The sequence below is a fragment of the Fundulus heteroclitus genome, chromosome 5 (genome assembly GCF_011125445.2).
Source record: "Fundulus heteroclitus isolate FHET01 chromosome 5, MU-UCD_Fhet_4.1, whole genome shotgun sequence".
In the NCBI taxonomy this organism is placed as follows: Eukaryota; Metazoa; Chordata; class Actinopteri; order Cyprinodontiformes; family Fundulidae; genus Fundulus; species Fundulus heteroclitus.
The window spans coordinates 42,881,411-42,893,280 of NC_046365.1; the positions used below are offsets into that span (position 1 = coordinate 42,881,411).

At 45.3% G+C, this 11,870-nt stretch overlaps 1 protein-coding gene across 6 annotated transcripts in view; it reads right to left on the reverse strand.

Moving 5' to 3' along the window:
• Window positions 1–9,712, reverse strand: part of LOC110366940 (microtubule-associated tumor suppressor 1 homolog) — a 51,517-nt gene extending 41,805 nt beyond the window's left edge. For 4 of the 6 annotated variants that reach the window (XM_036137641.1, XM_036137640.1, XM_036137642.1 and 1 more), the window contains exon 1: window positions 4,380–4,556. The gene's annotated coding sequence lies outside the window, so the exon portion shown is untranslated. Of the gene's footprint in view, window positions 1–4,379; window positions 4,557–9,595 lie in introns of those variants that run through there. The other 2 variants (XM_036137638.1, XM_036137637.1) reach the window with 2 other exon arrangements.
• Window positions 9,713–11,870: the final 2,158 nt, after the last annotated feature.

The window sequence follows — 11,870 nt, forward strand, 5'->3', positions numbered from 1 at the left end:
TTATTTTTGCAGTTTATCATAAATCCTAAAGACCAGAAACATTATTGGGTGGTTCAGGTTTTTTTTTTGGGAGTGATTTAAGATTTCTCTAAATCTGTGATTTCTGCCTCAGGACCTTTGTGTCGAAGAAAGAAAATCTGACAAATGAAGCTTGAACCGGGTCTCTGACCAGAACTTCTTGTTTTAATCACAGCTGCAGATTTCCCTCAAATCCAGAATAATTTATTTGACCCGTTTAACCCCCGGTGGGTTGAGACGAGCGTTCACACTGAGCCTGGTTCTGGTTCTGCTGGAGGTTCTCCTCCCTGTTAAAGGGGAGTTTTCCTCTCCACTGTCGCTTCATGCATGCTCAGTATGAGGGATTGCTGCAAAGCCATCAACAATGCAGACGACTGTCCACTGTGGCTCTACGCTCTTTCAGGAGGAGTGAATGCTGCTTGGAGAGACTTGATGCAACCTGCTGGGTTTCCTAGAGAGGAAACTTTCTCACCAACCTGGAGGATCTGATGGAAGCTGACTTTGGAAAGAGACTTGAGATGACATGTTGTTAATTAGAGCTAGATAAATAAAACTGAATTAACCAATGGCTGCAGGTTAATTCATTTAAACATGTTTATTTCTTTTGAAAGTTAAGATTTTATGATGATGTTCTGTATAATTAACACCACTGCAGCAGCAGAGGATGAGAACAGCGAGACTCCAGGAGACGGTGGTTCTGGGTTCCAGTTTTTAATTTCCAGTTATTAAGGATAATATTTTGTCTGAACCAGAACTTTTCGCAGCGTTTGCTGATCCTGAACCATCCAGCACTAAACTCTGGGCTGAACGTTTTAACCCATCAAACCCGGTCATGCAGAGACGGGCTTCATGAAAACGTCCTACATTCAGTCAGGCGCAGTGAGAGGAACTCTAACTGGACCGACCCAGCAGCTCATCCGGTCCTGTTAGAATCAGCCGGCCTTCAGCCTCGGGCCGCTTCCAGGCCCGCTCAGAGCGAGGGAACCCTGCTGAGCGTTAGGACTCGCCTGTCGAGCAGTTTCTGCTCTGATGGATGGAGTGAAGGAGCAGAACCATGACAGGGAAGCAGCGCCAGAAAGATTTCTGCTTTATCTTCCTCTGAGACGCTTTATAATAAAATAACTACTGATTTAATCCTTAGTGAGGAAATCTTAGCGCTCTGTGATGCTTTAACTGTTTCAGTTAAAGCTATAGTTGGTAATCCTGTTCAGAAACAGTTTGAGTCATCCTGGTAAAATCATCTATCCTGAAAGTAGTCAATACATTATTATTCAGAAAAAGGAGGTAAAAAAAAAAAGGACCGTAAAAACTTTGACCAATCCCTGCACTGCCACCATATCCATTGCTTTTTCTTTGTACGTGCTCGTTCCTTCATAGTTTCCGCTTGCTGGCTGCGCACTTCTAGTGTTTATGTATCCGATTAGCTTAGCAGTTAGCTTAGCTGTTAGCTGTACATTGTAGCTCCAATGTTCTCACCGTAGACTTTGAACATGGCTCAGAGTTACAAGAAGTGAACCTCGTTCATGTTTATGAGAAGAAGAAGAAGGCCTCAGTAGTTTCCTCTTACTAGCTGCATGCTTCTAGTGTTTATGTATCCGATTAGCTTAGCGGTTAGCTTTGGTGTTAGCCGTTCAGTGTAGCTCTGAGGCTCTCACTGTAGACTTTGAACATGGCTCAGAGTCACAAGAAGCAAACCTCGTTCATGTAAAGAAAGAAATAAGACCAGAGTAGATTTTGGATTTTTTTCCACGCTATCCCCCTGAGGAGTGGAAGAGCGGGTAAGACGGTCTTTACAGCCTCAAGTCCTGCAGCAGAACCCTAAATTAAAACATGTTCTGACATTTAAAGACTTTAAACCCAGACTCACACAAACCAGCATCATTTTAATTAATTCAGCTTAACCAGCAACAAAACACAAATCACCAATTTAACCAAAGAGGACTAAGTGAAAACATCTCCAGGTAAATCTGACCCGGCTGCAGACCTTCACTCAGATCCACCCGCCTTATAAAGAAGTCTCAACCTCGTCATCCCAGCAGAGGACGTCCCTCTTCTCCGGGTTTTGGTTTTCTCATCTTAACAGCCCTGGACCCAAATCGGGCTAAAAAGCTCTGATTCACTGGTTCACAGGTAAATGAAGGAACCCGGCTGTTTCTAATCTGCTCCAGCGCCTCGTCTTAGTGTCCCACCAGCTCTTCCTCGTCCTCCGACCCGCCTCAGAACCCGCAGAACCATCAAACCGGTCCATCCCCCAGAATCCAGCTGACAGGAGGAGAACCTGGCCACGTCTCAGCCGGACCACCTTCCTGACCGGGTTTAGAAGACGATCCGGTTAAACCTTCAGCGCAGAGGAAGCTGATCCGTCTGGTTAATTGATGAAGGAGCGGCGCTTTGTGCCGACGGTCTTATATTTCAGCAGATCTCCTGCATCGCGGCCTCCGCAGCGCTGGCATAGTAACGCAGGACGGATGTGCAGCGCATAACGAGCATCTCGTCTGCTACGGCCAGGCGTCTGCTGACGCAGCAGAAAGAGGAGTTTAGGTTCTGATAATTAAAATCCTCTCAGGTCACAGTAAGGGAAACCAAACCTTACAGAACCACGTTTATTTAAAATAAAAACAGCTAAATGGTACAAGAAGAAGTTTGTCAGAAACACCAACTCCCTCCTCTGATTCAGGAGCCTCCAGAACCTCCTGTAGAACCTCCTGCAGCAGCAGAACCTCTCAGTGGGTGTTCTGTCTGGCTTTATTTGGGTCCACTGTTCATTGAATGTCTTCCTCGGCTCTCTGCGGGTCACACCGCAGAGTTTCCGTCAGACTGGTCTGGACTTTGACTAGGCCTTTCCTCCCTCACCATCAGTAGGTCTGCGGCTGTTTGGGATCATGGAGAGAAACCAACACAGAACCAAGGCATGGTTCGGGTTCCAGCTTCCCGGCATCGAAACTCATTCACAGAAATCACACAAGCATCTGGACCCAGGGGGACGAGGAAACTCTCACCAAACGGACCCGACGGCCCAGATGCTCCAGGATTTCATGTGACCTGGAACGCTTCTAGAAAGAACCATCCTGGTTCCTCCATCATGGTCCATCATCTCTGGTCTCCTGGTCCAGAATGCTGGTCCTTCCTCCAGTTGCTTCCTGCGGGTCATTGCTGATGTCTCTCCACCCTGGCGCTGTGTGAACACACCTGTCTGCCCCAGAAGTCCTGCTTCCACCCAGGTTCAGGTAACGCTACAGGTCAGCGGCCTCCAGCTGCCTCCCAGCAGCTAAGCTGTACTTTCTCACACTTTGCTCCTGCGTTTTAGTCGTGGTCTAACATTCAATTTTATTGGTTGCATCCTGGTAAGAAACACCTGAATGTTCTGTTTGCTCCAGGTGAGATGATGATAACAGAACCTTCTGGTTCCCCCCAGCAACAACCAGCAGAACGCTGCAGGAACCTCTGATGAAGCGTTTTGAAACAAACCGCTCAGGTGACCAAACCAAGATCACAGCCCATAAAACATGAAAATCAGCTGAGATGCTGCGGTTCTGCTCGGTATCAGAACCTGGGCTGAAAACATCGTTTGACTGATGGGATCCTGGTGACCCGGCAGAGTTAACGGTGAAGGTTCTGGAGGCACGAACAGAGCCGGTTGGCTGAGTGCCGGTCCAATCAGGACCGGTTCTGCAGCTAAACGGCGCCGTTACATAAGCAGCATGCTGTGTTTGTGAAAGCTGCTGATCAATAGCTGAAACCCAGAGTTACTGTCATCCTGTGGCTCGCTGCAGAGCAGAATCAGAACCATCTGGACGGCCCAGAACCCTCACAGCAAACCTATCGGGTCCAACCAGCACCGGCTCTACGGGGGCAGCCAGGTTCTGTCCATACATGGTCAGAAAAGCTGCAGCTCTATTTTTACTTCTATAATCTATAATCTGTGAAACAGGAGATAAAGCGATCAGGACTCGGATAAAAAGACCCGAATGGTACAGAACCACCAGCAGAAGTTCTGCTAAACCCGTCAGTGATCCTCCTTAAACAGACCGGACCTCCTCACAGCATCACATGCTGTCATCTGTAGGTGGTCTCCTGCTGGGGAGGAGGTCAGCCGTGCCCACGGGGAAACACGGCGGTGGCAGCATCATGCTGCGGGACAGCTGGATGGCACCCGCTGCTTTTTATGTTAGGAACGTATGAAATCATCTGAACAAAGCCACTTCCTGAAAGTCAGCCAGAACCATCGTCTGGACCGCGTTCCTCCAGCTGTGGGGAACTGAACTGAGTTCTACAGCTGCTGTTTAGACCCGGCTGCCTGACAGCGGTACCGCTCTGCTTAAACCCCCGTCTGCTCCACGGTGCGCGGATCGTTTACTCACAGACATCAGAACTGTTGCCGCAGTAACTCACGCTTCAGCTCCTTCTCAGGCTGCGGCGCTCCACTAAGACTCAGCGGGTCGGACCGGGACGTACCGGGACACCGAGTCCTCCACCCCCTCACACGCAGCGCTGCGGGCCAGGCGTCATGTGCGATCCATCTCTGCTGCGCTATCCCACACAGGGCGGGGGGGGGGGGGGGGGGGCAGCCTCCCTCTGGCTCCTCAGCGCTGCAGTAAACAGATCTGCTGCTTCTGGCACACGGCTATGGCAAGAAGGGAAGGACATTCCTCCACAGCACACACAGCGTCAGCCCCCGCCCCAGCATGACAGGGTGGGGGTTCTGGTCAGGATCCATCTCCTCCCCCTCTTCAAAGTCCAGACCCAGGGGGGGAGCTGGCTGCTGCCGAGCTGCGTTGGTCCTTTTTGTTCCCTTCCAGGAGGGAAAACAGGAGGTTCTGGACCTTCAGAACACGGTTAAAGGAGGAATGGAGAACCCAAACATGTTCTGGACCTTCAGAACACGTTTAAAAGGAGGAACGGAGAACCCAAACATGTAATCTGATGAGGAAGGAGGGCCCCGGTCCAAGTCAGATTACAGAACATGAGTCATGAAGGTCCTGCCAAAAAGCTGAATATTAATCAGCACCAACCCAAAGCCGCCCCCCCCCCCACCGGTAACATCACGCTGCGGCACGTGTAACCTTCACACACAGCTGAACATCCCCACACGTCACTAAAAGCTCCCTGAACTCATAAAAATACCAACAGAGTTCATGTTGGACCAACTCTGACGTCTCCGTCTCATAACTGGACCTCAGTCAGACTTTCTGATCATCAGATCCGACTCTGGGTTAAATAAACTCGGCTTCTTAAACCTTTAACCTGCCGCGGCTCTTAGGACGCACCGATCGGTCAGCAGGCGTCTGGAACCGGTACCGATATTCAGCAGTCAGTTCTGCCCAGGTTCTACCGTCTAGTTCCTGCAGCTGCAGCACGCTGACTCTTCAGGCCTGGACCTGATCTGCCTGTTAAATCCCAAATGTTTGACTTTAGGGCCCAGAAAGACTGCAGGGAGAAAGCGGCACATCGCAGGGTGACGTGTTCCTGCCTGCAAGAGCCGCTCACCTGTAGGATCTACCTGCATGAAAGGTCCTGAAGCAACATTTAATTAAACCCAAGGACTTCATGTCCCACACATGTGGAGCGTTTGACTTCAGGGAGAAAGAAACGACGTGTGAACAAAGCGTACAGAAAACACTGCAGGAATTTGGTCTGCCTGGAAACTCCGACCAGCTCGTCCTACACCGGGGGGTGGTGGGGGGGTGGGGGGGGGTGTGTGTGTGTAAATGTGCGACTGTTTTCTGTCCAGCCGTCGTGATAAAGAAATTCTCCTACAGGAGCTCTGGGAGCCGGCGGCAGCGCAGCCCTCTGGGGGATCTGGACTAGATTTGGAGCTCTGGTTTCTCGTTAAGGTGCCACAGACTGTCCTCTGCACAAACTCACCTAAAATAAAAAATACACAGAAGCTGAATGGCGCCCCAGTTTTCTGCTGTTTGCACAAACCAGAGATACCTTCACTGAGCCCAGGAAACGGAGCCGCAGTGAAACCACCAGAAATAAACTGCGGGTGGTTTGAGGAGAGAAAAGTGTGTTGGTGTGAATCCGTCACTCCTTCAGCTACAAGCTGTTCCTCTGGGACCAAAACAACTAAATGCAGCTCTCTGAAACACAACTCTCCTTTCTGCATACGTTCCTGCCAACCATCAGACAGCTTAAACTATTTAAATCTTTTAAAAGTGGTCTTGATCATTAGTTTGGGGGGCTTTTTAGAGTTTTTCTTTGAAGTTTGACACATTTTTACTAATTTTAGGCCCCATTACACGTGATCCTTTTCAGAGAATGTCTTCTGTCTGATAAACTTCTCAACTCTGTCCTATAAATCATGGGGACACAAAGAGGCTCCAAAACTCAACGGATAATTGCTAGGTGGCTAACAGCTAGCTGCTGTTTTTAAAGCGTGATCCACCCCAAAATCAGATTTTGTTTTGCAGATAAACTGTATAAACTGCACCTAAGGGTGTCTAATTGGTCAGGACCAAAGCAGAAGTGACTCAGCAGTCGCCATGATCAGTGCTGTCCGAATACTGCCGTCAGTAAGGAAGGAGGTAGGAAAAGGAGCCTGTATGCTTCCTATCGTAGTTCCTGTAGCCTAGGAACCTCACCATGTCCCTCACTGCCGCTAAAGGACCTATAAGGAATCCCACAATCCTTTGCATGACCTGACGCATCAGCACCAAGTATTTTTTAAATGGTTAGCAGCATTATGGGTGGAGTGAACGATGCTAGGTCAATCGGTATGCTAGCACCATTTACATGGACATTATTCCTTCACGTGTTCTCTGTGTGCGACACGTGCAAATCTACGAAAGTTTGTCTCAAAACCATCTCAGTGCTGCCCTCTCAGGGCTGAACGGTGCTACTGCAGGTGAATTTTCCTATTAGTTCAGGGTAGGGAAGCATCTCAGTCAGAACCATGCACCGTGTCGAGTCAGACTCAGGAGTTGGAATCGAGAACCTGATCGTTAGTGTTTGGCGTTACTGCCTTTAGCGTTAGCCCATGTTAGCAATGATGCCGCTAACATCACTTTACCACTCAAACTGCAGCCATTCTGTCCTCCACTGCTTTGGCAGCACCACCTTCAGACATCGCTGAGCCTTGAGCCAGTTCTTGATACACTAACACTCAACAAGCCTCCCCCTCCCTCTGGTGACGAGTGGCGGTGAGAAAACTTCCACCTCAAAGCGACCGATCTGTGGCGAAACCACCAGATGCCACCCTGGTCACTCCATGTTTCAACGTGTCACTTTCCCTCACCCTGACCACGCTTAACTTACATCTCTTATTTACACTCTTAGCCCCGCCCCTCAGAGTCTCTTGGCCCCGCCCACTTTGGTGGCATTTTTTCAAAATTTGTCTGGGGGTGGGTCACGCTTTTACATCCGGGTGAGTTATACTTTAAAATGTAGATTGTGTTCCTGCCTGTTAGCACAATGTTGATATTTTTATAACGATAAGGCCTCACTGGTGAAAAGAGTTACAATAGAGAAAGTAATGTCGCAGATCATTTAGCATAGTCCACAATTTAAATATTTTTGTCTCTACCTCTACCTGCCATCTAACTGCTAAATGCTACATGTGGCTAACAGCTAGGTGCTAGCTTAGCCATTTTGTGCTGGTCTGGTAGCACAAAGACTGAATATACCACTTTAATTTTAAATCACTTAAAAACAACATAATGCTGTCCAGAAAAAGGTATTAGGAAACATAGGATTAAACTATGAAATATGAGTTAATACAAGAGAGTTATATAAAATTAAATAATACAGACACATGAAAAGAGTAAAAGATTGTAACACAGATGTCAACTCAATCTGGATTAAAGTAGGGAGACACAATAAAATCGGCATTAACATCAGTATTGGCCAATGTTAGTCATTTTTGGACAAGTAAAACTGGGCCAATATTAACAACCGATGTTTATTTCCAGCTAGATGCCTTTTATACCCGTGTTTAAAGAGGGGGGGGGGGGGGGGGGCTGGTCATGTGGTTTTTGTTTGGTCGTGTTAAAGTGACAGTGATGCATTGTGGGAGTTTTAAATCAAGCAGAGATTTTAAAAAAGCAGTCTTGTTAGTGTAGAATCAGACATAACACCAATAATAATAATAATAATAATATCGGAAATCCATATCAACCCAGATTTTCATAATCGCTGCATCCATAATTAAAAGACAAAGGGAAAAATCTGTTTTTAGACGAGTTTTAACAGTATCAGCAGATGGAGGCTGTCTGATCTCCAGCAGCAGCTTATTGCACATTTTAAAAGCCAAAACATTTTGTTGATAATAGTTCAGTGAAACTGAATGAAGACAGAGAAGCTGAGAGCCACAAAACAACCAAAGCAATGAGCCAACTGCTAAAGGCTCCATTATAGCTGGAAGCTTCAGCTCAGGTAGGTTTTTACTCATGGATTAAGGTGGTGCTCAGATAAACTTTAAAACAAACACATTGCTCCACATTTCTGAGAAACAGAGCCTTTACAGCGGAGAAATGTCCTCATGCAACCGAACCGGTTTCCAGGATTCAACCTGCGGTCCAACTGTGGTTGAAGGAGTTAAACCGTCACTGAGGTTTAAAGCTGGAGTAACACCAGTAAATCCCATCAAAGCAGCTGCTGTGGTTTCACTGTGTGCTTGTGGATAAAAGCAGCAACGATTCAAACCCAACAACAAGTCTGAGCAGAGGACAGCTTTCAGCGCCGCGCTGACATTCAAACACAAAAATGCCAATTATGACGAGCGGGAGCCACAATCCCAGCTTCACCCGAGGAGAGGCTGCAGCAGACGGGCAGCGGCACGATCAGCAGGAAACTGTTCAGTAAGTTGTTGTAAAAATGGAATTATAAGGAGGAAAATCAGCAGTGGGATTAAAAAGATTAACTGATATTTGTTAAAAGTAAGCTGAGCAGCGCTTTGATTGGTGAACAAAACTGAACCGATTCATTTGGCTGTTACTATAATATTTATACAACCATTTCTCTTAAAGGAGGGGAAAAACATTATAATTAAAATAAATATAAAAAAATAACTGCCTTATGAAGATGCCAACATGTTTTAAAACACGTTCACATAAAAACAGAGAAACAAAAACTTGACAAAGAAATATGTGTCCATCTTTTCCTGTGGGGACAGCTGACACCCTAATTAAGTGTTTAACACTGTATAAACATTTTATTTTACTAGCTTTAATTATTATATACAAAACACTAAACACTAGAAAATGTTTACGATCAAGACATAATGCAAAAAAAAGAATAATGTGGATAGAGATAAATGGTTACTTAAATTATAGTTTAATGTTGAATAAATAAAAGTGGAAATGGAAGTAAAATGATCTCAACACTGAATATTAAGTCTTAGTTTTTTAATAAAGCTCAGAGGAAATCTCCAGACCCAGTCTAACCAGAGCAGCTGATATAATTATCTAAAAGTGCTGAACAGATTAAATTATACTGGACACGCTGCAGGGGGAGAACTGATACGGTCCATCTACGCAGATAACCATTAAATCTCTAATTTTCTAAACATGCTGAACTGCAGCATCAAGTCAGATGATCAAAAATAAGGAGACATGCTGCCACAGCAGTAAAAACTCACTGAAAACACAGAGCAGCCTCCAGAGGCGGACTCGTCCATTAAGCTTTCCCTTTTTCACTTCTGGTTCTTCAGCAGCCGGTCAGAGCGGCCCAGAGGCTGCAGGAGGCTGCAGGAGGCTGCAGGAGGCCGGGAAGTGTGAGAACTCCTGGGTTCCTGCAGAGGCAGCTCTGCATGCCAAGGAGAGACACAGAGTCTTAATCCTGGCCGGGCCTGCAGGATGATGCAGAGGACAACCGGTTATGCAACACGCAGAGTGCTGCAGCAGCACAAATGTCCATCACACAGAGAGAGAGCGCTGCAGAGACACAAGGCCAGAGTGCCTGCAGCTCTGAGGGAACACCTGAGCAGGCAGCTGCAGGTGAGCCACGCATGCTCTGAAGCACGACATTTCATCTAAAACAAGAAACCTGGGCCAACTGTTTACAGCTCAAAACAGGATCTAAACATTAAAAAAAGCTGTTAAATGCTATGTTAAAGAAATAAAAAGGGGATTATATTAAACTGAGGCTGACAGTGATGTCTTAGCAGCTTTTTGCTGTTTCACTTCACGGCGGTGGTCCAGGGTTTCACCTCCATGGTCTCCTGTCAGAATAAAGAGGCTCGTCTACCTGGAACACCTGTTTCTTCTCTCAGGTCAAACGTCGCCGCGTTTTAAACGGAGTTTTCCATAAGAAGGCGAAGAAGACACACCTACCGTCTGCAGACGTCAGAACCCATGCAACCTGCGGCAGAACCTGCAGCAGAACCTGCAGCGCTTACCTGCACACAGAACGGGACTCTTCGCGTCTCTGGCGATGATTCATCAGAACCCAGCAGAAATCCGTCCTGTTGGTTCCGCTGTGGATGACGATGAAAACCTGCAGCTCTCACCGGCTGGGAGCCAATGAATGAAGTAAATTGGTCACCCAATCAAATGGATCGCGGACTACATTTGTTGGCGGAGGAATACATATAAAAGCACTGACCTTCTTTATAAACGTCGGTAAAGTGAACAAATACAGATTGTTTATATATCCGGTTTATGCATTAATGTGTTTTATTATTAGGCCTCCTTAATTGTTTGCTTGTATTAGTGACGGATTATTTCAGTGATTATTTCTAAATAAACTTTCCTGCTGCTGACCAACTTTACCGGTGGTTATAATGGCCAATGCTGCCACCTAGAGGCTGAAGGGAGACACACAGTTGGATGTTGTAAACCTGAGACTCTGGGGCCTCAAGCGGTTTTTTAGAACTTCCAAAATTGCCCCTAATAATTTTGGCTAAAAACGACAAAGAGCCAACTGATGTTTTTAAATGGAGATATAATAACAGATTCAGATTTTAGCTTATTTTCCTTTTTTTTCATGAAACAACTGTATTGAATTTTCACACCAGAATGACACCAAAACTACCAGTTATATTTTTTTAGATTTCTTTTTCTCATTATTGGTTTGTAAATTATGTGTAACTATTTAAATACTTTTCCACACATTTCTCATAGAAGAAGATGTATTAATTTTTGCATCTATTTGCATCTTTTTTATGTTTTCCTTTTGTTACAACCTAAAACTAAACGAATAGAGGTTCTTTAAGAATGACAAAAGAAATTCTATAGTAAATATTTATCAACAATTATAAGTTGTCATTTTTCAAAAGGTAGCTTTTAATCAGTTTTATCTTGACTGGGGACAAAAGTGTCTCTTTGGATTGTTAAAGCTGCAAAACCCCTGTTCTAAACATTTCAGAATAAAATCCTTTCAGATACATAGTTTTCACATCTTTCAAATTTTTCTATCTTTCTAAGAGTTTCACACCGATATGTTGAGTCACTTTAAGGATGTTGCCTTCTTATTTTATTGTGTTGGATTATCTTTCATCTTTATTTTTAATTTTTAACTAGGATACGTTGGATAAACCAGCCTAGTGCTTTTTCCTTAATCCCTGCAGCGCGTTCAAGTTAGAATATCATTGTCGACTGGATCGGATGCAGCGCTGAGTACAAACAGAACCAGAAGAGACACAAGTCCATTATCTGAGGCCATGAGAATATCATTAGTGACTTTCACCAGGGAAACTTCTCATATTATTTATTATCTTATAAATACTCAAATAACCGATTAGTAGTTATGTTTTCAGTTTTAAGCAAAGCTAATACAATAGACTTTAAAACACGTGAAACGGTTCGTACAGATCTGTAAGCAGTAATTAAATTATTATGGACCCTAGGACTAAAAACATTAACACAGAAAGATTTCAGAGCTTGGCTTTAAAAGAAGAATCATTAAATATATTT